The sequence below is a fragment of the Sylvia atricapilla genome, chromosome 1, assembly GCF_009819655.1.
Source record: "Sylvia atricapilla isolate bSylAtr1 chromosome 1, bSylAtr1.pri, whole genome shotgun sequence".
In the NCBI taxonomy this organism is placed as follows: domain Eukaryota; kingdom Metazoa; phylum Chordata; class Aves; order Passeriformes; family Sylviidae; genus Sylvia; species Sylvia atricapilla.
The window spans coordinates 63,179,700-63,206,290 of NC_089140.1; the positions used below are offsets into that span (position 1 = coordinate 63,179,700).

The 26,591-nt window shown below is 41.6% G+C and overlaps 1 protein-coding gene across 1 annotated transcript in view; it reads left to right on the forward strand.

Annotated features, from left to right (window-relative positions):
• The first annotated feature begins 991 nt into the window (after positions 1-991).
• JARID2 (jumonji and AT-rich interaction domain containing 2) overlaps positions 992-26,591 on the forward strand; it is an 89,608-nt gene continuing 64,008 nt past the window's right edge. The window contains exon 1 of the mRNA XM_066324240.1: positions 992-1,125. The gene's annotated coding sequence lies outside the window, so the exon portion shown is untranslated. The remainder of the gene's footprint in view (positions 1,126-26,591) is intronic.

Consider the following 26,591-nt stretch of genomic DNA (forward strand, 5'->3'; position numbering starts at 1 on the left):
ATACAGCTGTGAAACAAAGCTTGTTATGCCATTTCTAAAACTATTTGGCGGAGAGATGAGAAAGCATTCTCTGGATAAATTGCAGCTCCTCACTATAACATCGAGTAAATAGTGAGCTAATAAAATAGTTCCCTCCCTCTCATCCAAGAGACTGCTGAAGAAGATGTTACTATTTAATTACTTCCTTAAATATGAGTGGTTTCATTTGCCTATTTGCTGTTGTTTTTAAGAGTCATATTATATTGCAGTTACCTTGGTGGCATAGAATACACAAAATTTGTTAAAGGTTATGCTTGCAAAAGGTCCAGTGCTGCCTTCCACCTGTGTGACGGCTTGCTGATTATCGCTCCAAGAGAGAAAAGGCACAAAAGGGAAGGCAAGCTTCCCTTTTGTGGGAAGGCCTTCCTTTGGGGAAGGCTGTGTACTTTTTCTGGCAGTCCTGGAGTTTCTGTAGATGAGTGACACTTAGCCAGAATAATCAAAGTCAGGAAATGGACATTTGATGCTCCACTTCTTTATGATTTAGGATTCTTTTCAAAGGATCAGAAATTGGCAACAGTTGAAAGTACCAGAATGAAGAGCAAGATGATACCACATTGAACCAAATGGAGTTTTAATTTTATATCAATCCACAGATACATGCAAAATACTCTCATCTATGCTAATCATAGGAATTCTGTAAAACGGTGGATGAATTTGACTAAGCTGTGTCCCTTTTCCAAATGTGACAAGATTATAAACACTATTGCAAACATTCATACTGTAGTTATTTCACATTGGGGTCTTAGAGTTAGCCAAATCAAAAACAGGCAGGCTGGCAGATTTTTATCGAAGCACCTCTATGCAAGTCAGTGTTATCAGTCTGTCTCTTTGCAAGACAGTTGTTTCGGGTATCAGCTCTCTATTGTAAGTGTGACTTGTGAATTTTTTATAAAATCACTGCAGGTTTGAATTCTGTGTACTCCTCTCTCGTGGTTTGCAGGACCTTCTCACTAATGGCCAATCTAAAGGATTAGGACCAGGATCAGAACAGCTGGAGAACGAGAAGGACGATGCATCGCAAGTGTCCTCAACGAGCAACGATGTTAGTTCTTCAGATTTTGAAGAAGGGCCCTCAAGGAAAAGGTTAGTAGTGAATTATGTCTAGAGTAGAGCCTTTCTTCTTTGTCTCTTTTGTCTTAGGCTGTTTTTTATGTTGGCAGTAGTGTATCATTACACCTACTGCCTTACCATAAATGGACTTTCCAGCATGGATTCCTTCTGTGAACAGCCAAGATATAGCAAACTTTGCTTCACCCATTGGTGTAGATGGTTCTTGTTTCATTTTTTGAAAGCATGGAAAATCAGTTGTTATTTACAGTGGATGAATTTAATTAAATGCCTTAAGACTCTTCTGGCTTTTGCCTCTCAGGCCATGTTGCTATGTATGTGTGGTACAGTTCCAAGGAAAGCATCACTAAGGTAGTTCCAAGGAAAGCATCACTAAAGGTAGTTACTGCTACTGTTGTTATTTTAGTTTTTGGTGAATGAAACCATGTAAAGTTAGTGCTTCTGAGAAGAGGAACTGCATAGCAATGTAGTGAATTACTGATGCAAGCGGCTACTGATTTCAAAGGACTACTTTGAGCTACTGCTGCAGCAAGCTGCCTTCTCTTTCCTAGAAGTCACTGAATGTGCAAAATGTGGGTTAAAATCATAGACCTCAAGCCAATCAATTTCAGAAAATATGCTGAGAAAATACGCTGGGAGTTGTCCAGCCACTTAAGAGAGAGAATCAGACATGTTTCCTCAACCTTTTTTCCTCTGCACTTCTGGCATCTGAGTTCCAAAACAAAACGAACCATATAGTTATAATAATAGTAACAAGGGTTCTCCTTCAAGCAAAGTATCCCTGTTTTCTGTATGACCTTTTAATTCCACAGAGAACCCTTATGGGTGAGGAGACTGGTGCTTTCCTGGACACCTTCCTGTTCCTGTTTCAGTGTTTCCCGTCCCTGGTTTCCACAGTCTTTTCATCCGCTCAAGCCACAAACTCTGACTCTAATTAGAAACCCACTTACCTCATCAGGCATATCAGAGTAAAACTTGTTACCTTCCATACTGGTAGAAATTTTGCAAGGCTTATTTTACCCTGATGATGGTCAGGGCAAAGATACTTGTATTCTGATTGTGGGCTTTCTTGAGATACAACAGAGTATTGAAAATTATTTCTACTCAGCTGTTTAGGTGACATCCACTGTTGGTGTTATCCTGTCATTATTTCATGGCCAACCTGTTGCTTGCACATTGTCTTAAAGAATTTCTGCCTCCCTCTACACTTATTTATCCCTTCATCCCTCCACTGTGCTGGCATAATGGCTTGCAGGGTCACACCATGAGTAGCTTCAAGAGGCTGGCTAGGGTTAAAAATTTTAGCAAGAAGAAGATGAATTGAGGCTTTTTACCAGGTTTCAACATTTTCAACGTGCATGAGACTTTTGTCTCTTTTTCAGAGTATGGCTGTATGAGCAGCTGCTGGTACAACCAGAGGGGCATCCTCTTCCTCTCTTGGGGCTAGCAAGGGGCAGGAGGGCTTGTCCCTTACACTCTACCTGCTCCTGGTGCCCTGCACAGTCTGGCTTCAGAAAATGAGTAGGATTTCTACATGACTAGTCTCCAGAAACTGCACTTGAGTGCTCTGGGTGAAATGTTTTTGGAAGAGTATTTGGTAGGTGTGGGCTGGGGAATTCAGAGAGGGCAGCTAGGAGGTTCAGGCATAATAATAGGGAACTCAGTGCCTTTGCTGCTTTTCAGATTAAAACCAACAAAAAACCCTCAGCCCCAACACAAACCCAAGGTGAAAAACTTTTTCTGGTTTTCATGGAAAGGAAGGCGTCATTTCACTACTTCTTCAAGCATCATGAACTGTTGAAATAATATTACAGTTATTACTTCTGTTGCTGTTAGGAGACTGTTTTGCTGTTAGGAGACTTTGTTTTGTTTCCATTTACACCCAACAGACTTCTACCTATTTTTTCTTCCTCCCTGAGCTTCCTCTTTGCAGGCCTTTTCTGGGTTCCTTCTCTTTAGCTGTAGCATGTTCAGTGTTTTTATGTTGTCTTCTTGTCTCCTTTTAGGCTTTTTGTTTTGTTTATTCTGACTGTACAATGTTTCTTCAATCCAGATTATCTTGCAATCCCAGAAAGAGTTGTGTCAGTAATATTGGTTAAACAGAGGACATGGAATCTGTGGGTTAACTGCCTCAGTTTACCAGGTTCTCAGAAGTTATGTCCTCCTTGTCTTCCCCTAGGGTTTCTCAAAATCAGACTTTTCAGTTGTCTGTTTCAGCTGCGTGTATAACTAATGACACATTTGTAATAAAATAACACCTTTAAAGACTGTAGTTTAGCAATGTACTCTGAACCAACAATTATATTTGAGTTACTATTTATTGTATTTATAGCTGTGGGGTTTTGTCGGGGTGGGGGTGGGGTTCTGGTTTTTAGTGGCATGGCAGGAATGATCTTTCAGGAGCTTGAACCTGTCATCTTCTAAAGGAGTAAGTCACCTGTATTTCACACTCATGATGGAAACAGAGAGCTAAGCAAATAAGCATAGTAAATAAGGGAATCTGTTGTGAAAGGGCTCCAGTTTCTTCAGTGGTTTAGACTCTGGTTTGGATCTTTCAGTTCTTTGATGGTAATGGCAGGGCTGGTACTGTGGAGGCAATCTTTTCCTGGTTTCTTCTTTGTGCCTCTTCCCAGCTGCTGTGTCTGGCAGTCTTCTGGCCCCTGTCGAGAAGTTCGGGGACTGGCAGCATTTCCTCTCCCTGCATAGAGCAGGTCATCCTATAGAAAGGGAATAGGGATTCATGCACGTGTGCAGCGTGTGTGTGGTTTTAGTTTGCATTTATAGTTGATCCAAACTCCTGCAGTTTCAGAGACAATTTGCACAAGAGCCTGGGTGAACAGCAAGTGTAAATTCCTGTAGCAAACTGAGTAGGGAGTGAATTTGCTAGCAGGGAACATTGCCTTGTGGTCTCACTGTGCCAACCATCCCTGTCGTGGATTCTCCTTGGGTCAAAACTAGATAGTGGATGTTCCCAGTGAGTTACTGGTCTTAGCTGTAGATAGGTAGGCGCTGGCAGGCACCTGTGGGGGAGGTAAATAAATCCCTACCAGCGTGGCTACAGACCAGTGAAGAGATGACTGTCAAGTACTCATTGTTTCACATGGGTATGCCAAACAGAATAACAACAGTAGAACCCTCAGCCAAGCACAGCTTAAGGTTTATAACATCTATTTATTTTCTAGTTTCAACCCTTTTCTAGTAACATAGCTTGATTGAAGAGCCATAAAAGGGAATGCTGTGGTGGAAGGAAGAAGATGGGTGTTATGGTGGAAGTGTGCAGATTTAATATAATAGTGCAGATTTTGTTGGGAAACTCATTTAAATACTTGGTTTGATGGAGCAGGATTTTTGAGTGCAGTGGCCCCGATATTGTTAGGCTTTCAAATGGTTCCAACTAGAGGAGACTTCTTACACAACCAGGTTTTGCATCTGATGGAAAATGCCCATATTCCTTCTTTTTACATAAGTCATTTTGTATTGGCAGCAGTATTCTGGAACCGTTCTAAAAGTCTGCAGCCTGCCTTTTGTGGTGCTGCAGATTTTCAGCTGGTGGTAGTGTGGTAAGAGGAAAATGAGTACTGGTACAGCTTTGCCCCTTCACAAGCCTCCAGATAAGTCCAGAAACTGTAAGCCCTTCTTACAGAGTAAATGGAGTTTGGGGAGGATTGGCAGTGCCGTAGTGGCAAGCACAACTTCAAAATACTTAAAATTGTTTGAGTTTACACTCAAAAGGATGGAAAACATCTGAGCTGTGTGTATTACTATGGCCAAGCCTGAGGAGAAGGAGTGGAAGTTATCCTAAGTAGTAAATACTACTTTCAGACAGTAAGGTGAAAAGTGCCAGCATTATTCGGACATGTGGAGAAAGCCGAGCATTCGAATGTTGCACTGAATCTGTTGTGCAATGGGTTGCTGTCTAGTTGCCCATGTAAATGAGAGAAGTTGCTGGTTTGTTCAATACTTGCGGAGAGGGTTGAACAAAACTGTTGGTTACATGGGCTTGATAAACTACCAGATTGGGAGGTCTTCACCATGTAAAGGTCTCTCATTTTTCAAAATTTATGAAGAAAAGGTTACTGCTGAAGGAGAAGTGTAGCTTCCTTGTAGCTGCATGTTTTTGTTGTGAATCTTCATTTCCAGCTATGATTCTCAGTTCAAAAATCAATAGGGCAACTGGCCAAGAGGTGTTTGGTCTCTGTGCTGGCATGCTCGTACATTTTTATGGGCAGCTCTAAAGACTACAACCACTGGCAATTAATACAGTCTGCAGAGACAGCTGTAGGTTTTCTAGCAACAGGTTGCCCACCTTAGCAAGGAAGAGACATTTAGAGCAGACTTGATGTTACAGTATGTTGAGCTTTGGTGATAATAGGCCATTGCTTGCTTCCTATTACTAATCAGGTGGCTACTCATTTATATGGCCCCCTTCCCAGAAATTCACTCTGGGAATTGCCAGATGCACAAATGCATTTATCTTCTTTTGTAAAGTTGTGTTAATAGAGGGCTGTGTGAGGTCTAAAGAGTTTCTCTGATTTTGATAACTGTTAAACTTCAAAGTGGGGATTTTTAAAATTTATTGTCAGAATAGTCTCTGTGTTAAGGCAAAAAAAGATACTGGCTTAGTTTAGGAAAAAAATAGGAGTAGAGAAATTTCCTCTCTTGTAGTAGCGGCAGAGTGGATGGACATTGCCCACTGGGCCAAGGGTGTACAGAGCTCCTGGGAGAAGACACTTTGTCCAATTCTTTTGCAGGGAGGGCTGTTGGCTGCAGGAAGAAAGGGACAACCCACTGGGAGCAGTAGCGTTTTAAGCTGTCACAGCTAGATTGGCCAGAAATTGCTTATTAGGAACCTTCTGAGGCCTTTAATTAATACAGCAGCTTTCTGCTAATGGTCTCAAGCATGTGACAGTCAGAAGTGTGATTGTGCGCTGCAGCAAGGCCAACCCATGGGATGTGCTCCGGCTCTTTGCCTTGTGCTGGCTCCCTGCTGCCATCCTCCTTTTTCCTGTTTGTCTTTTTTAAATTTTATTTTCAGGTGGCAGTTTAACCTCCCTGAACTGGCTCACTGGAGAGCAACAGGAGGGTTAAGATTTGTCAAATGAAAAGGAGGGAGTATGTGTCAAGGAGGGGGAGACAAGCACGCTGACCTCGCTTGGCTGGTGGCTGCACAGCTGCTAGGCTGGCAGAGCTGTTTTGCACCCTCAGCACAAAAAAAAAGAGCCAGTCAAGGGTAGGCAAGCTTTTGCATATTAGGCAAGCTGCTAATTTAAGTGGTTTCTTTTAGTGATATATCCTTTTCAACTTGATTTGCAAAGGACTGTCTTGCAGTAGAAATGTCAAAAGGTTGACGGGACTTAGGGATGGGGGGGGTTTCCCTCTTTTTTTCTTTTCCTTTTTCTTTTTGTTAAATTGTTTTTATAGTTAATAATGAACAGTCTCTTTAGCACTAGACTTAGCACCTTTCATGCAAGATGTAAAACAAGGTCAATCTTGTTCCCACATTTGTAAGTTTGTGAGGGGTTTCTGCTTGGTATTGTAGGTGATGGAGAGAGCAGTGTATTATGACTCGGGTGTGAAAGCAGGAGACTACTCGTAATATCAAAGTGTTTTTCCAGGACCTTTTTAGTGAATAGTCTTTTCACTAATTGGAACGCTATATAATGTATTTGTGTTCAGCTGTTGCCTACTACAACACAATGTAAGCCCACTTATCAACCAGGTGCTTCTGTTATTTTTTCTAATTTCAGTAGGCAGTGCAAGTCTGCACTAGTTGTTTGCATATGAAGAACTACATTAATCCACAATAAAACCAAAATGGCAATAAGATTTATGTATACTAATATTTTAATACCATCCCACCCCCTTCTGGGAATGCTGATATGATTGGAATATATTTTTAGTGCTGCACATTTATATTTAAATAACAAGCCTTATAACAAAGCAATAATAGTCCATTGGAGTGGATTTGCAGAGGAATAGTAAAAAGACAGATTACCTGTTTTATAATGCAAGTCAAGAAGATCATTGTATGTAGTTTGAAAAGGAAGAAATCGGGTGATTAATGTTCTTTCAGTATTTTCATAAGGAGCAAACAGAAGTTTTGACATGAATTCTTCTATTCGACATGCAAAGATATAACAAGGTACAATAATCTGGGAACACTTGAACTTTGTGGGTAGGCAGCTATGTAAACAACTTGTTTGAGTAGTGATTCAGTAATTACGAAGGTGAGATTCATAGCAACCTGAGAAGTGTTCCGCCTTGTCCAATTCCAACTTGCTTGTTCTCACCCACCACCTTCTTTTCAGAAGTCAGAGTTGCAGGGAAAAGTCTTTATGACCTTGAGTTTGGACTCGTTCACTGAGGGATCAAGGAAGCTTCCAAACCAGACTGGATGGATGCAGTTGTTTCTGTTGTTCTTCTGTCCATGGCAAACGCTCCTTCAGCTGCCTGATAACCCATCCCTAACTGTGATTCGTGTAATTCATGTCTCACCCCTGTGTATGACAGGCCAGACGTTGATTGCTTTAAGACCACGGAGAGGTTGCTCTAAACTGATGTAGGAAATAATTGAAAAAGATACTTTTTAAAAGGAAATTTGTTTCCCAGTGTGAAAGAAAATTCTTAATGCAAATACGCTATTGTTGGTGGAAGATCCTAGGCTGATGTTTTGCTAACATAACTTTTGGCTACATCTGGTGTGGTCCTGTGTGCTGTGCCAAGATAACGATGCTAAAAAAGAGAGCGCCATTCCAGTATTTTAAACTGGGAGTGTGTACTAATATGCTGAGTTTTAAGAATATTGGTGGTGGGTTTTTTTTGTTTTGTTGTTGTTTTGTTTTGGGTTTGTTGGGTTGTTGGAGGTTTTTTTAATAAGTATTTGAAGATTGTATTTGTACTGTGTGCTGGTTTGGCATACACTGAACTATAAGAAATCCTGTTCTGTATTTATTCCTGTGGCTGATATGGGCAATACATAAGTGACAGGAATATACTCTTAACATGTTCCTTGCAGATGACAGTGTGAATGTGGGCTACTGCTGATTCACCAAAACCTGACAGCAGTGTGGGTATCAGTGTTTTTACAGGTCAGATCAAGATTCCAGGGGAGGGTCTGTAAGTCTGAACTGAATTTGGGAAGTATGAATCTCCATATTGTAAATCTCTCCTTAACAGTCTTCTCAGATCTCTTGTATTTGATAGAAAAACTATAGGTATTTTATTTGTATCGCCTATCTTATGCTGGTTTAGTGCTTCTCCTTTCTCTCCTTCCATTGTTGCATCCAGTAGCACAGAGTTTCCTGAGGGAAACTAGTTGTTTTTTCCTTCTTAACCTGAACATTACTATATTTAGTTTTTTAGCAGTATGTTTATTGTTAAATAATTTGTACAGTAATGGTCATGTCATCATTATGTTTTGATTTTATGCTTTGTTTTCTTTGCTTTTCTCTCTTGGTATTTGTTCTTGACTCTGATTAAATAAACTAAAGCTTAAGAGACCTTTGACCATGTGGAAAATTATTTGGAAATTTCTTATTGTTTTCCAGTTACATTACAGTCTATTTTCTCTGGTAGCATCCTTCTTTCAGCTTGCAGACAAGTTCTCCCCTGAGTTTCATGATTGTAGTTACTATGGAGATATCCGTCCATTCTTCCTCTTCTCCTCCCTTGCCCTCCTCCTTTCCTAGGAGGTCCTGCAGCTGTTATTTATCTTTTCAATAAAGTAAGTAGACTTTGTACAGACTTTGTTTCTAATATCTCTTCTGTTGCAACATGTCGTTTGCCTGTAAGGCTTCCATTTTCATGAAACCCTATAGGTGTTTGTTTATATGGACAAAAAATTTGGGATATGGGTATAGAGTGAGGAGGTCTCTAGTTAAAAGGGTCACCTCTATTATATGTGAGCTATTATCTGATTTGATCATTCTTCACAGTTGAAGAGCTGTAAATTGAAGAGCTGAATTCTGTAAAATGAATTAACTGGTAACATTTGTGTGTATGTATGCTGAGTGTCAAGGACAGCTTTTAGAATTTATTTATTTTAAATGGCAGCTTTTGGAATTTAATATAAACATATTCTGGGGCGAGTTAAAATTTCTCGGGTGAAAAAATGAAAACTTGAGACAACACATCGTTAGCCTTTTAAGTCAGAGTCTTTTCTTTACACCTCATCATAATTTGATAGCTCTTTATATACAGCTTTATGTATTCCAGCTTAACAGAGAAACACGGATGTTTGGGTAGTCAGCTATTCTGCAACAGATATTTTCCTTTGCATGTGTGCTATTGTATTTCTAAGCCCCTTCTCTTGGGAAAGCATTGCTTCACTTGGTGTCTGTGGTTTGATATCACTGCTTTGCTGAATGACTTGGGTTTGAAATGTGCTCTCCAGCCAAGAAGTTCTACCACAACTGCCTGTCTGAGCAGACATCCCACCTGAAAAGCCAGTGGAGCTGCACTGCTTTTTTGATGGATGTGTTTCTTATGGTAGCTGCATCTTCAGAGGTTTATCCCCTCTTTCTTTGGAGTTATTACAGTGTTACATTGTTTTCCTTTGGCCTGCTGTGCCACTGTCACCTGTGGCTTGGCACAATCAGGAGCCTACTGAGAAGACCCTCTGTTTTACAACTGCATAAATAACCTACCTTGGGCTGTTGGTCAGATAATGCAAATCTCTTTGCCTCCCATTGAGAGTGTTGGGTTGAAAGGGGAGCCTGAAGGCCCGGGAGTGATGCATAATAAGGAAGCATGTGCTTCTCTTGAGCCCATTTGTGGGTCTGGCATGGTTTGTCACCTGGCCAAAGCAAAGGTAGGTGTTTTTTTGTGGGGTCAGTGGAACTGGTATTGGACAGATTCCCTGGACACCACAGGGAGCACAGCAGAGGCAGCTTTAGGGAAAAAGATGAGCTGGAGCAACATCATTCCCTCTGGGGGGTGGCTGGGTACTCTGATCAACTCAGCCCTCCAGGATAACATTGCTCTCAGTGGTATTCTCAGTTTTATTCTTTATTGCAAGCAAGCAATGTCAATCTCCTTTGGCCATTCTTATTCCTTGTGAGGCAAGGGAGAGACTCTGAAACCCTTTACGTTTTTGTCCGCTGTGCTCTTTTATTATGCTTTAGATTATTCCTGGGCTGCTGACAATTTGTTCTGCAAGTTGTCAAGCAAAATGTGCATTTTAAAATAAATTACTCTAAAATTTTAATCAACTCTTTTTTTAGTAGGGAGTCTCATGTTTTTCTTTTGCATACATCTAGTTCGCTGTTAAAGTAAGCAGCTGGGACTTTCTTGATTACTTCTATTTTTAGTGACATCTTCTTTACACCTGCACATTGAAAATCATGAGGTTTTCTTACAGAGATTGAGAAATCTTTCAGCCTCCCTGATTCTTACATCAGAAGCCTGAAATCCTGAAGCTTCTAATTGTAGTATCTTGGTGTGCATGGACTTCTTACATTTGGCTTACACTAGAAAAATTGACCACTATTGATTTCCCTTGAAAGTTAGTTCAAGGTTAACACCTGGTTAATTTGTAACAGAACAAGAAGACAAACTAGGTGTGATGCAATTTCTGAGACTCTCACTTTTGCTTCTCTGGGCCTGTGAAATCCTCTTGTTACCTGAAAATAAAAGTATTAAGTAATACCTAGGCAAATGTTACCATGCAATCACTGTTTGATTTTTACCCATTTTATTGCGTTTCTGTTACACAGAAATCCTGCTGTTAAATTCACTTTTGATAAATGTGCTGTATGCCACCCCAGATTAAGAGTATTTAATTGCTTCCAGTTTCCAGATGGACTGCAAAATAAACTTTAAAGGTGGATCAGATGAGAAATGGAAAAAAAAGGGGAAATAGCATTTAAGTAAAGGTCACACTCTTCTTATCAGAAGTATCAATTGAAGCAATTCAGGAAAAAAAAAAACCCCACATGAAAAATAGTTTGGCTTTTCCTTGAAGCTTTTGGTTGCAGGACCCTTCTAAAACATAAATTCAAACATTTGCTCTGCTTTGGGCAGTACAACCCACAACCCTGTCTTTAAGTAGCCTAGGTACTGGGTAGCCTTGTTTTCAGATTTTTGTGTGGCCGTGCACAGTACTTAATTGCTCTATGTCTCCTCCATCTTCGAGTTTAATTGGCAGAGTTTTGAGCAGTTAAAGATTAGAGTAATAGTCGTTTATTGTTTCCAAGGGCAAAGTATAAGTAAGTTATATTATTTATATCCGTTTTGAATATGTGTCTATTTTGGACTTTATTTATTGCTCTTCCTTTTTCTGATGCTAAATGCACATAGAGGTTCATAAATAAGCAAAAATAATTTCTCTTCCTGAAAGAGGATTTTGAGAGTGCTTTATCAGCACAACTGCATTCAAATCCATTTTTAAATAACAAGAGTTAATTCCTGCATCCACTGAAAGTGCTTATTTATTATTGATTTCAGTGGATTGGACATTTTCCTAAGATGTCTGCAGGCTGAAGAAAGCTGTAAATTAAGTGCCTGTGGTTTTGACTGCACCTGGAGTAGCCCTTCAAAGAGTCTTGTTTATTTTCCTTTTCAATTATCATACTCTGTGTATGCCTGCTGGAGTTTTACACTGCAGAACGAGCCATCAGAAAGTTATGCCGTGTGCTCTCTGCTGTGGATTTCCCCAGGCTCTTACCTGGCTTGTTGTCATCTCGCTGCCTCTGCTCAAGGTGGTCAGTGTGAAGTCTGAGAAATTGTTCATTGACTGGACGGCTGCTGACCTGGGTTTCATTCTTGTTGGGGGCTTGGTTATTTCAGTGGCAGAGAAAGGTGTCCTCCCCACCCACAGGATTGTTTGTTTGAAGCCTTTTGCGCAGAGTCTGCATTGGAGCTCCTGCGTTGGCATTGTTTGCCCGAAGCTGTGGCTGTGCAGGGTTACTAATTCAGTGGGACTACAAAGCGAATATGCCATTTATAATAAAAATGGAATAACCCCCTTTACTTTCTTTAGTGATATGGGGTAATTGACAGAAATTGTCTCAGTATTTTATAACAAAATTACCCCATTGTATCCTCAGCCATCCTATGTTCCTCTTATTTCAAGTTGTAGAAACTCCTCAGTATGGAACTTTACTCTAAATGATGGTCATTATTTTCAGCTTCTTAGTTGCATCTGCTTGAGCACTGGTTCCCAACCCCTGACTTTGAAATTGCTCAGTTTCAGGAAACTTAACTGCTTTAGCTGTTGGGTGTGGCTGTGTGTGGTTCCCTGGTGTTACCTGCTGTCTGCAGTTCAAGGCTTCAGACTGATTTGCTCTGCCAGCCTGGGGATGCAGCTGTATGCTAATTTCCCAGTTTGAACAAAACACTCGTAGGTCACTACTGAAATACTTGGTCTTCCTTGAGGGAGGAAGTTTCTGGGCTGGGGTGGGTGAGAAAGGCAAGGTCTGGGTCTGTTGCTGTTTCTTGTTTCTTCTCAGCTCTGGGAGATGAAGTTTCTTTTCCTGAGATGGAGCTCTGATGTTGGAAATGCAGCTCTGTCACATCATTATTTCTATTTTTTTAACATGAAAAAGGCAAGTTGAAAGGGAATTTGTTACAACTTCTTGTTACTCTGTCTTCTAAAAGGAAGTGCAAATGTAATCTTTAAATACCATATCTTCAAATAACGATTTTTAAAGGCCCTGTGGTCTGAAGTACTGTTTGACATGAGGACAGGCAACAGTATTTCAGTATCTGGGCAGATTTCCAGACCGTGATACTACATGTTTGTTCTGACCTATCCTTTCCTCTGGATGTTCTTTTTCCTTAAGACTTCTCCCTGCTCAGGGGACGTGTCTTTTAGAACTTGACATCCCCAGCTTAAGAAGCAAACTGACAAAAACTCTTTTAAGTTGAGGCTTTAGGACACACGCATTCAGAAATATTTTTTTCCCATTTTGAATAGAATATCCTGTTGAGTTAGACACCTTTATTGGAGGGGAGAGGGAAGGGCAGAATTGTAGAGAGCATTCTAGCAAGATGCTTCAAGGAAGTGGATAAAGAAGGTAGGTGTTGAAGATGTTATTCAGTGTTGTTCACTGAATATATGTATCAGGGCAGTGTTATTCATGATTCCAAATAAAATACAGGAAGAAGAATGTATTCTCTTGCCTTCCTGGACACCCCACACCCTCCAACCTGAGTTACTAATAAGGGTTAGCAGAATCCTTTTTTGCTTTTCTCACTCAGGTTCATTTTTTTTAAAGTAGTGTGAAGAATGCTTTGCTCTTCTGAGGTAACCTTTTCTGATACATTGCTGTTTTTTGTATGAAAAGCACGGGACCCTTTAGTCATTAAAACAGAAATCCATTTTCTGTCTGTGCTCCTCTCTTGTACTTCCTTTAGTGATCATTAGTCAGTCCAGGATGCATGAATTAGTTGTTGACTTTTCTGCTTTGTTTTCTTCCTTGTTTGTTCTTTACTTTGGTGTTGCTTTGGACCATCCCAAGCTTTTCTACTGAAGTGTTTTTCTGCTAGGTTTTATTCAACAAAATCTGCATGGTTTCCCAATATGAGCCTTAATGAAAACAAATGTTTATGGCGTTTCCTGAGCATTAGGTGAGCTGCTATCTTTAATTACGAAGGGCTTGGAGATGGAGGAGGAAACCCACTTATTGGCAACAAAGGGCCCTAGGACTGTTTGTGCTTGGCTCATTCATCTCTCTGTGCTTCACAGACAAGTGAGACTTTCTGAGCATTTGAATACAGTTTATTCTATCAATTAAAAAAGAACAAAACAAAACCTGTCTCTTACATTGCTTAAATACCTATTAAGCCCATGAACAGAATACTAATTTCAGTGGTTCTGTATAATGAGCTCTAAATTTCTGAGTCATGTCAGGCATGGAACCTCTTAACAAGAACGTGGAAACCTGCCACCCTCCTCTCCCCCCCCCCCCCCCAAAAAAAAAAAAAAAACCCAACCAACCCCTAATGTCAGTCTCAGTTCCTTAATTATTTTGATGAGTGTAGAAATGAAAAGCTCCAAAGCATTGTGTCAGTGGTTATTTTCCAGATTGAATATAACAGGGAGGATTTATGAAGGTTTTCAGCTCTGTTACTGGGGTGGATGAAACACAGAGCAAGAAGGTCTGAGCACTGGCAATACTCAATGCCAGCAGCGCACCTCATCAGCTGACAAAGCCCTTGAAAGTTCTTAAGTGGGATGAGATACGAGATTAGATGGAGTTTTGTGTTTTCTTTTCCTTTTGCCCTGCCCTCCCTCTGTATGAATGCCAGCGCATACAAATCATGGTGCTTAGCTGGTGCAGAAAGCGGGTTTCGCAGTGCAGAGCAGTGCTCTACTGGCTCGATGGGAAGGCAGAAGTGATATCTGAGGTGCATGTGTGAGAGTCCTTTACTTCTGGCTTGGTGTTGCTTTGAGTTTCTGTGGATTTTAATTAGGCAATGCAGGGATGCTGGGCGCTACCTGCACATCAAAACATAGATGTTACTTGAATATCATTTATTCTTCCTTTTAATACACCTACAGGCAACTTGGTTCAGCTGCACAGTCCCTGCAGAAGAGGCTGCTGAGTGCACAGTGACAGCTTGTACACTCCCTGAGCATCACAGAAAATGCTCTGCTCGTTCCTCTGGAAAATGTTGTTACATAATGCAGCACGGTGCTTTGCCGTGTCTGCTGGGGGACTACCCCTCTGCAAGGAGGGTTGCATTGTCGAGTTGGGTGTTTTAAGGACAGAATTCAGCATTACTTAATGATATGTGAAATGTAACTTAGTGCATTTATCACTGCTTCAAATTTTCTGGCCTCACACAATGAACATCCCACTGCGTAAGCTTCATTTTCTCCTTAGACTGTATTATTTGTATTATTGGCAAATGTGCTCATTTAGACTAGGGAGAGAAAAATAAAGGCAGGGAACCTTGAGAAATGCCAGCTAATAAAAAATAAGACAGTTGTGTTTTCTAATAAACAATGAACATAGTAAAACTGGTGATGCTACAGGCATCTTGTGTTATTGATGAAAACAAACTGCTTACTGACATCTGCAGCAACCAGCCCTTGAGTGGTGGCATCCCAGAGCCCCCCAGTGCCATGTGTTAGGCAGAATTGCTGGAATTCACAGTGTGAGACTTTCAGGTTTTGGAGGGGTTTGATTTGTTTCATTTTTCTCCTCAGGCTTTATTTTTTTTTTCTTGAAGATTTATATTTTTTATACAATAGGAAATATAAATAAGATAAATAAAGAACAGCAATAAGAATAAGGGAATAGCTGCTCTTTTCTTGGAGACGGTGTGAAAAGCCCTAGGTATTTCTTTCGGACAGCTGATTACTTTAGCCTTCTGAAGTCCCTGTTGTTAACAGTTACAATCCATCACTACTGCTCTGGAGCAGCATTTCACATGTTGTAGACTCCTCGCTGTTTCTCCTGGTTTTCCTCCATGGAGTGGAATGCAGAACATTAAAACCTTGCACAAAAATACTTTTAGAGAATTCCCTCTTATCTGCTGAGAGAGGGGTGTAGAGGAAGAGCTGCCCTGACTTGTTCCTTGTTCACTATGACCCAGGGAACCTCATGGCCACTGTGGTGTGGATTAACACCACAGATCATCTCTGCTGCATTTGGCTTATAGAAGATGATAAAACTCACTATGCTTCTTTTTCCCCACTCTTCTGGTTTTCCTTCTAAAACCTCCTTTCTTTAGGGAAATGATTGTGTGTAATAATTGGCTGCTAAATCCTTCTAAAGGAACTACTCAGTAAAACTGAGTAGTCATTAATTTGACACTCCAATGCTGAGTGAATGTGTGAGCTACAACAGCTGCTTTGCTTTGCATCTGCACTTTGAGGGTGTTGGCATCCCACTGGTTTCTTCTGAATTTAGAAAACCTTCCTTAAAGGGCTAAAGCCTGAAATGGTCTGAAACTCTGAATTTCCTCAGAACCATGTTTTGTAGGAATTGTGTGTACGGTGTTTGGCTCACCAGCTATGGTACCATGGGTTCCTAAATCTGGAGGAGTGTTTAGTTTTGATTTTTGATTGCTTTTAAAGCTTTTCTTTCCCCTTGGGTAAGGGGAAAGGTATGTAAAATGCAGTTAATTATGACAGTTTATTATCTCATTAAATTATGAAATACCTTCTGCTAAGCTTATTTTAGTAATCTAAAAATCAGCTGTTCCATATTTTGGATGTTTGTCTCCAATCGTGGCTTTTCACTGCAGATAACATACATATGTGTGTGTGTATGTATATGTGTATATAAAGCATTGAATAATATAGTTTATTCAATATAGTTTAATTTTATTTAGCTTACAGCATTGCTCACCACATCAGTCATGTCAGGCTGTCTAAGGTCACTCAATGGCTATGAAAAGAGATACTGTTAGTGACCCAGTTATTTCTAGTGTAGCTTCTGATCTTGCAGATTTATGTAACAATGATGCATGGAAGTGCTAGAACACTTTTGAAGCTGCCTAGCTGTGAAGAATCTCTCACGGGTAGGGAGAGAGTCCTGGTGAATGCACAAAAATACAGATTAGCAGGCTTGGGAAAATTCGTACTTAGATTTTGAACCCTGTATGAGACCAGGGATGTCTCTGTTTGATGTGGTTTTAATACTCCCCATATAAATTCAAAATGTGAAGTTGAAGTCATTATCTTTTCCAAGGTACAGAATTTGAATATTTGGAGATGGAATAGCAGCTTAAATTTCTTCTAAAGGCAAAGTCTCACTCTGTCTGCAGTAGGAAACCACCACAGAAAATAGCAGGTTGTGGGGTAGGTGGGCTGGAATCTGGTTCAGCTTTAAAGGGATTTTGGATTTCCTCATCCAAAATCATTCAAGTCTTAGTGGTGGTGCTTTGCAGAGATTTTTAGATGGCTTATGTTAAGATAAATTAAGATGCAGCTTTTAAATTAATGAAGTTAAACTGGCACAAGAGGCTGTATGGACAGGCTGTCTTTTTGATTTATCTGTCAACAAGGCACTGGTTTAACCTACTCTTAACCCATAACAGTCCACGTGGATTTGAACTGATTTAACAAAAATTAAATTGAGGCAGTCTTGTGTTGCCAGCAAGGCCTCAGGAGAAGCATCTCTAGTTCTGCCTTTTGGCATTGTCTTCCCTTGGTAATGGTGTGATAAAAGATGCATTTATTTTATTTGTTGACTTTGTTGACTTAATTCTCACCTTCAAGCTATTAAGATTTCCTTAGTGCTAAGGGCAGTCACTCACACAGCCCGTTGTGGTTGCATTTGTTTATTATTTTGAACAGTATCCCGAGCTACTGAACCCATATTTAATATAATTTAAACCAGAGAAATACTCGAGGGGTTTGTGAAATCCTCCACTTATTTGTTTACCTGTGGCTCAGTGGTTGGCTGGGTATGAAAAGGATTGTGTGTTTTGTCAGATTTCTGCTGTTTTCTAATCAGGCATGTTGTGGCTGCATTGCCATTCTCTCTTCAGTCAACTGGTCCCCACAGGATTTCCATTTTATTTTTGGTTGACTTCCACTTTTCCTGAACATACCGACAGCTCTTTGCATTCTCTCACAATGTTTTACTTTCTCTATTGCTCCTGGTGTTATTGCCCTGCCTTCTCTTGCTGCCCAAGCATTCTTTCCACTTCCACTCCTTTTGTTCTTGGTGGAGCTTTGCATGGCATGGATTTTATTCCTTCTGCCTGCCCTCTTTTAGTCAATGTCTAATTTCAGCCTGGAAAAGGGATGGAAAAGTGATTTGTCTGAGGACTGCCAGTATATCAGTTACCAAATATTGGCTCAGTGCAGCTGAGGAGGAGAGAAGGTGCCAGGAAGCATCCCAGGATTTTGGTCATTTTCAGACGGATTTACTGTGCTTAGTTGTCACTCAGGTGATTTATCACTGTCAGCAACCACACCTCAGGGACAATTTCAGAGGGCCAGCTAGTGGACCTTGCCCATGGGGGACCTAGAAAGTGCTCACTGCACTTCTATGCAGAGTCACTGCCAGTGTAAACTGCATCTGGAATGCCACCCTCTCGTTTCTGTTTTAAACGTTTTGTAAGCTGGGCCTTTGCTTGTGATGATACAGGGAAAAGTAGTGGGTGATCTGCTCATGGGGGCAGAGGTGATGGAAATCAGACCTTTTCATTACTTCAGAAAAACTCTTTAGAAATCCCCAAGGTTATCAAATAGAAAAGCATATCCAAATTTGTCTTCCTTGCTTGTCTTGGTGGAAACTAGGCTCCTTGTTGCAAAAGGGTTCACAGTGAAAGGGACCACACTGGCATTGCTGCCAGGCATGTTTTCGGTTAAAATTTTACAGTTCACTAACTAATGTGTTTGTCAGTCAGCTTAGGGTGATCTTAATGGGAGCTGCTACTGGAAAAGGCAGTCCTGTTCTTCCCTCTAGTGTGTTGTGTGCTACCTCTTTTGTGCCAGCACCAGCACTTCTGTGCTTATGAAACCCAACCTGAAAAAGTGAAAAAATCCAACCTATAAATTAATTTTCAGCTAGACTGACTTCCGCAGCCAGCTGATTATAGGGTCTCAGGAGCTCTCATGCTGGCATAAACAGGAACGTGTGGCTGGAGGTGAAGGGAAGAACATACAGCACACCTTTTTTCTGGAGCAGCCTCTCTGAGATCAGTTTAAACCAAACTGACCCCACTCACGCAGAGTGGGAGGATGCAGGTGAGGCAATGCTGCAGTTGCTGCTCCAGAAAGGTGTGGTCCTGCTCCCTTTGTCCTCCCCCACCACCGCTTGGACTATGCCCCTCCATTCCTTCAGAGTGCACAGTGGGATGTGGAACCAGAAGGAATGTGACTTCCTCCTTCCACTGTCAGCAGGTTCTTCATTTATCTGAGTTGTATCAACAAATATCGGGTGTCTTGGCTCCCGTGCCACTGTGTATCCTAAAAGTAAAACTAAGGAGGGTGTTAGGGAAGAAGCACTGATAAATCTCACTCTACTGTGAGCAAAGTCTTCTCAGAGGGACTGTATTTTTTAACTTCCTGGACAGATGTGTGGTGTGTATGCACAATTAGTGTGTGTCTGTGAGGGTTTTTTACTGTGATTACCTGGTGCTGAAATGAGCTCGATAAGCACCATATCTTTTTACTAGAGTCTCCAGGGGCAGGGGAATGTGACACATGTGACAGGAAGCAAGGAGAGTATTGAATACTTAGTACTGCAGGTAAAGAAAGAGAGTCTGCAGGGAAGGCTATAGACTGTGGTGGCACAGGAATTGTTACCATAGTTTCCATTCATATCATTAGTTCCCAACTACTTTTTCTGGCATTCAGGAGGAAGAGAAAGACAGCATGCTCTGGCAGTCCAGCCAGCCCCCTCTCATAGGATTTAGCATCCATGTAAAGAAGAGGTTTGAGGTGAATGGCCCCTTTCCTTTTCAGGCCAGTTTGACTGGTAGCAGGATGTGGCATGGCTTGAAAGAAGGCATGAACAGAGTTACAGGCACAATTGACTGCGTCTGCCTGATTGACTTGCAAGAATGGGCTGTTTGACTCCTGGGGAGGAAGCCTGGAGAGGGTCGTGGTTTGCTTCCAAGAGAAACTCAATGCAAAAAATTACAATGATGAAGGAAAAGAGGCCAAAAAGTAGAGGCAGCACCTGCTAAAGTTTGTATTTTATCTTCAGAGTTGTATAAGAATAGCATAGGATTAACATAATGGAATATACTGATTTTTTTAATTTTATTTTCTTCCCCTGATAGCTCACTTTCATGTTTCCATGTTTCCGTTTAGCAATCTTTTTTGGCAAGACGGTGAATGTGACTGATGGGTGTTCTATGCAAAAGTGATCACTTCGCTGCTTATCAGAATAAAGTCTGTGTGGCAGATATAGAATGTCTTGTATCTTTTTTTTTTTTTTTTTTTTTTTTTTTCCCCCTCTTGCTGTGCATCTAAATGTTGTAGTTTTTACAAGAAAAATGTTGAGTTCCTGGTAATAGCCAGGAGTCTTCTAAAGGCTTTCCCCACGGGAAGTGCAGATATATGGTTTCAGGTGTGGTTAAATTGCAAGCTACAACCTCTGCAAGAGGTTAAAATGCCCACAACCTACTGACTTTTATCACTTCCTGCCGGTAGATGGAAAATTTTATTCAAATGTTAGGGATTAATGCAGGGCTTAATTGAACAGGAAGTTTCTCAGCTATTCTAGATGATGGCTAGAATGATCCCTACACTGTGATTTCTGAGATCTGCCAGAAGTAATCTGTGGCTGTCTGGCTAGGGCAAGTTGCATTTAGGGCGAAGGTGAACAATTGCTAGTGTTGAGGTACACATATTTTTCTGAGATTGGGGGGAAAAAAAAAACAACTAAATGGACTGTAAAACAATTTTTTTTTAAAAAAAGCACAGTTGCGGAGAAAAGGCTGCTCAAAGTGAAAAGAGAATTTTCCTTCAGTCGCGTGGCTTTGATTTTGCATCCTCTTAAATTTTAGCAGCTGGTCCAATTACTAGGGAGGGAGTTGCTGATATGTTTGGTATTATTTGGTGTATCACAGGGAACAAAGAGCAGCTCTGAATTGATCAGAGACCAGGGGTTTGGGTAGTGCCCAGGCGTCGCATGAGTAAGGAAGTGGGAAGCTCTGTCATCTGAACTGTGCTGGTTTTGTTTAATGCCTCCTGCTTGGGAACTGGGAAGTGAACAGGTTTTGCAGATGTCCCTCAGATGTCTGAGTATACTGAAAATAATACTAGAAGAATATTTCAGCTGCATAGTCTGTTGTGCTAGAAGTAGTTTTGACTTCTCTGTAATTAAATAGGGGGCAATGCTCACGTTTTCTCAAAACTGATGGGGTTTAACATTCCATAGGCTGTCTTCCATAGGGTGGGAAATATTTTTGTAGGGGTCAAAAAGGCTTTTGAAAATAATCCAAGCTGGCGTTAAATAGCAAAGGTAACAAAGTTGCCTTCAATTCATGCGGACAGTGGCATGGTGTTGCAGAGAAGTGAAGTGGAAGGGGAGATCATTTTGTGCCCCTAGGCTTTCCCACTCTGGCTTTACCTGAATATCAGAAGGCTTGTGAGGGTTGCTGCATTCTTCCACCTTGGTTGAGTGCCGGCAGCAGGACCTTGACAAGTTCCTTGCCAGTAGGTGGAGATGGTGCAAGTGAGCTGGAAATTGCATCCTGCTTCCTATGAGGAAGGTGTCTATTAGCACTGAGTTCAACTTTGTTTATTTCCAGCATAAGGGACAGGGTTTAATGTGAAAAAATAACTTTGTTCTTGTGGTTTTCTTCTTGAAGAGAAGTTCATAGACGTAGTACACACTCAGACATCTGGTAGTGATTATTAAAAACCAAGCAAATGTAAATGAGTTCTTTAATTCTTTTTTTTTTTTTTTTTTTTTTCTGCTGTGGTTTTTGCATTTTAACTTTCTAGCATGTGGTGATGCTCTTCTCCATGCAGCAGCACAGCATAAAATGGCAGACCTGGACTAAGTTACTCCATGGTGATATTCTTACTTCCTGGTATGGCATGGTGGTTTTGGATCAAGCTGAAAAGTAGGAATCTTGGGTTACATTGCTAGAATAGAGGGACAGCCCTCATTTCTGGATGCTGAAACTGGAAACCCTAGTGTCCATTTGCCACGTGCTTTTGTAGGTAGCTGTGCTCAGCTGTGCTTGGTTGCAGCTTGCAGAGCGCTCTCGTGAAGAGAACCAACTAGCAGCCTGAGATGAGGAATGCTACAGGAGAGGAATGCCTCCAGAACATGGGTGCAGGAGCAGAAGTAAGCTGTGCACAGGTGGGAGTGTGGGGGGGTTAAGAAGTGGTTGTGGCTTTTATGGAACTGCTGAAGTCAGTGCTCGTCATCTGGTGCTTGGTACTGCTTCACACCAGTGCAGTGACTCCCACCATAGCTTAGTCCCAAAGAGTAGTTTCATAAGCTAGGGTGCAATCTCTGTAGCATGCACAGCCCAAAGAACAGCAGGGAAAGAGATGTATGCCGGACACAGCCCCCTCCAAAATGGACTTCTGGAATACATTCCTGTTTCTTGTTCCTTCTGAATGAGGCTGATTTTGCATTACTTTGTGGCATCTGTGGGCGTATCTGAGCTGGCTCAGCTGAATGTTGGCTGTGGTCGTAAGGGTGTCAGCAATAACCAGGAGTTTGGGAGGAGCATTTGTAGGACTTACAGTCTGCAGTATTGTCGTTAGATTCATTTCTGTGTAGACTGATGCATTTGAAGGCTTAGCCTGGGTGGCTTTATGCAGTGTGCAATATGGTGCAGTGTAGGCACAGCTGGATACAACTTGGAGCAGTCAAAGGTTGAAGTGCCAGTGCTTATGTTCTTAGACTAAAAATCAAGCTACTCCAGAATGGGAATTTTTAAGAACTGTTGCAGGACAAAGGAAGGGTGGCACCACCTGTCTCCAGTATTCAGAAGGATCTCTTCTGCCATCTATTGCCGTGTACAGCTCACCACATGTCTGTATGGAGGAAAAATTTTTGTCCAATCTCAGGTGTTACAGCCCTGGAGAAAGTAGATTTAAGAGTCACTGTCTTTCTGATTGTCCAGATCCCACACTTTACTTATAAGACTTTTGTCGTGGTTTTACGGACAAGTCTGTAGGACAGTTGATGTATTGTGATCTGATGACAAAGGCTGTAAGAAAACTTTCTTGGGAGCTTCATTCAGCTGCCATATCCTCATTTGGTCACACTCCCACTGCTGCTACTCTCTGGACAGCAGCTAAGAAACGCTCCTGTGCTTTGCCACAGCCACTGGCCCTGGGATGAGTGGAAGGGTTCGAGTATTTGGTGGTCATTAATGTATTTAAGTCGGCCTTTCTCTAGTTGCTAGAGTCTGAGCTGGAAGCATGCCATTTTTGAGATATTTGAAGGTGGATGTGTGGTTTTGTAATTGTGTCGTGCTGGAGCTGCACCTTGGTGATTCAGAGTTAAGTGTTGGTTTAAGCACGATGAGAGGTTGTGTGTGACCTTGCCTACAGTGCTGCAGTGATGCGTATTGGGTGCCATAAGCATGGATGGACCGTTCTTGCATCAAGTCCAGTGAAAACCACTCATAGCAGTAAGGGGAGAGGAGGCCCCTTCTCCTGGAGAAGGGCTACAACTTTGACTATGCTTTTGGTTTTTTTAATTTTTTTCTTGTTCCTCTTTGCTTCCCTGTATCCTGAAGTCCATGAGTGGCAACTCAAGTTCACACTGGGAAATCCTACTGCTCCATAAGAGTAGTGTCAAAATTCCCTGGCCACTGTGCATGTCTCAGGGCAAAAACCCAGGCAGGGCATTTAGTACCCAGTGTGATTTAGGCTTTTAAGGTTATCTAGGCCACTGAAACACCTGCACTTACTGGATCCGCAGGTGAAACCTGAACACAGTGTTAGTTTTTTGCAACTTTCTTCTATGAATTGTCTTGTATGGCCTCAGTCTAGCAGGCAAGCTCTCCATACATGTATCATTGTGGCTGCTTATATAGGCAATATGGAGTATGTACAAGGCTCATTTATGGGGGCTGGATTTGTCCAGTTCCTCCTAACACAGTTAAAGTGGTGAGGAATAGATAACTGTTGACCTGCAGCTTTTAAGGACACCAACTTCACCCAGCCAATCTTGTGCGTTGTTTGAATAGCCAACTGTTTCACTTAGGAGGTCTAAGTGTCTCTGCTAAACTGCGTGACATGAGGTGGGTTTGGAGACTGCAAGTATCTTCTTGTAATCAGTGAGCATTGCCAGGAAAAACAGGCGGTTCCAGAATTAATGATAATTGGAGCAGTTTTCAGTAAAAAAAGTTTGTGTCTAGCTGTACTTTGAACTAGTGGTGAAGCATATGGGTTAGCTCATTATTGTTCATTAAATGCCATTCCCAAACACCTTTCTATTGTTAGCAGGAGAGGAGGTTCTCAGAAACCAACTGTTTCACGTTAAAAAAAACAAACAAACACACACAAAAATCTCAAAGGAAAATGTGCATACATTCATTGAGGCTAAAGTTTTAGAGCACGGAAGTTTTTTTTTACAGAAACATGCTCTGTTAGGCTCAACAATCAAAGACTGAATGGGCTTAATATTGTGCTTTCATTGGATCACTTGAAAATTTAGGTCTGGTTTAAAATTGTGTTGTAAATTTAGGCTCAATTTTGATTTCCTGGCCCACAGAAAGTGAAAAAGATGAGTCAGTAAAGGTCTTAGTAAAATCTGCTTCTGAAAATTGTTGCATTCAACCCTTCTGGAATGTTTAGTTTATTGAAAAGTAAAGTAAAAAGTAAAGCCCAGATTCTTTTAATCATATGACAGGATTACGAATTACACTCTTAACTGGTAGTACAGGTTTAGGTTGTGTCTTGGATTACATTATCTTGCAAATTATTTTGAAGGAGCCATACCTGTGCTCGAGTGTTCCCGTGCTTTGCACCGGTGACCTGCACTTGATATTTGCATGGATAGGAGCAACTAGGTCTCTTAACTTCCAGTCCCTTCCTGGTACAAACAGGTGTGGGGACACAGATGCTGATTGAATCTCCATTTCTGCTACTGCAGACTTGCTGGCAGTAGTGACAGAGCTGTGTGCTTGCTTTCAAATAAGCAACAGACACCATGGCTATCAGTCACCAGTGATTTCCTCAAGGATCTGTGCTGGGGCCAGTTCTGTTCAATTTTTTTTTTTTTTACGACATGGATGAGGATATTGAGTCTTTCATTAGTAAATTTGCAGATGACACTAAGCTGAGAGCATGTGTCCATCTGTTAGAAGGTAGGAGGGCTCTGCAGAGAGACCTGGAATGGTTGGATAGATGGGCAGAGTCCAGTAGGATGAAGTTTAATGAGTCCAAGTGCTGAGTGCTGCACTTTGGCCACAATAACCCCCTGCAGTGTTACAGGCTGGGGATGGTGTGGCTGGACAGTGCCCAGGCAGAAAGGGAACTGGGGACATTGGTGACAGCAGCTGAACAGGAGCCAGCAGTGAGCTCTGGTGGCCAGAAAGGCCAAAGGCATCCTGGCCTGGATCAGGAATGGTGTGGCCAGCAGGAGCAGGGAGGTCATTCCTCCCCTGTCCTGGGCACTGGTGAGGCCACACCTCGAGTGCTGTGTCCAGTTCTGGCCCCTCAGTTTAGGAAGGACCTTGAGACACTTGAGCACTTCCAGAGGAGGGCAAAAGGCTGGTGAGGGGCTTGGAACACAAACCCTGTGAGGAATGGCTGAGGGTGTTTAGCCTGGAGAAAAGGAGACTCAGAGGCGACCTTATCACTCTCTACAACTTTCTGAAAGGTGGCTGTAGCCAGGGGGGTGTTGGTCTCTTTCTCCAGGAAGTAGCTGACAGAACAAGAGGACAGTCTTAAACTACGCCACGGGAAATACAGGTTGGATATTTAGAAAACAATTTTCACAGAAAGAATGATAAAGTACTGGAATGGTCTGCCCGGTGAGGTTGGTGGAGTCACCATCCCTGGATGTGTTTAAAAAAAGACTGGATGTGGCACTTGGTGCCATGATCTAGTTGAGGTGTTAGGGCATGGGTTGGACTTGATGATCTTGAAGGTTTCTTCCAACCTACACATTCTGTGTTTCTGTGGTATGGGCAGAAAATACTATCACAGTAGTTTTGGGGCATGTGGGAGAAGGAAATGCAGTTCAAAGGGCTCCTTCGCACGCCTGCTTTCTTGCTCTTGGTGTGGTGCCGTTGATTGACCTGACAGTGTAGCTTGGAGAACACGGTGGCAGAAGTGTGTGAGTACAGATAGAAACACTGCATAGTGCCACCAGAGCTGAGCTGTGCACTCAGGTGTTCTCTGGGGACAGCTAACAAGATCTTGTGTTCTGAGGTGAATTATTTTCGTGCCAATTTTTTTTTTTTAATTATCTATGTGTTAACCCTCACATTTGGGGGGAAAAAAGAATATGCTACATATAAATTTTGGCATTATTGGTGTAGACAACTTGTTAAAGTTTGAAGCCCTGTTCATGTGAACTGGTGGTCTTCTAGAAGGTCACTGTTAGGAGGGAATGTCTTATACTTACTCTGAGGATTGAAAGGGTAAAATGTAGCTTAACCACGCTTTCTGCTGGCACATGTGATAGTGATAAAGATTTCCTTCTTGTCCTGTGAAGAATGATACCTCCAGCAACAAGTTTTGCATGCTCATCTTGGGCTTGCCTAGAAGTGCCTGTAATATGGTTGACTTTGAGGTGGAAATTACACACTTGATAATCATCTGATTTCCAGCAGACAGCTGGCTATTAAAGCCTAAATTACTTTTTAACTTTATTTTTAAATGAGGGCAGAACATTTCTGCAGCCTGTCACGTTCAGGTAAGTTTATCTTACTGAACAAAGCTGCACATACAGTTGAATTTTTCTGTACAGACATGCTGTGTTGCCAGGCCAAGTGCCACGTTGTATGGTGCAGTTACACAATTTACATACTTGGTTTATCACCTCCAGTAAGACCAAAAGATGGTGGACTTCAGACCTCATCGAGATCAGGGGCACAGAGCCCAGCAAACCTCAGAGATAAGTATCTCACCATGCCAGCAAAAT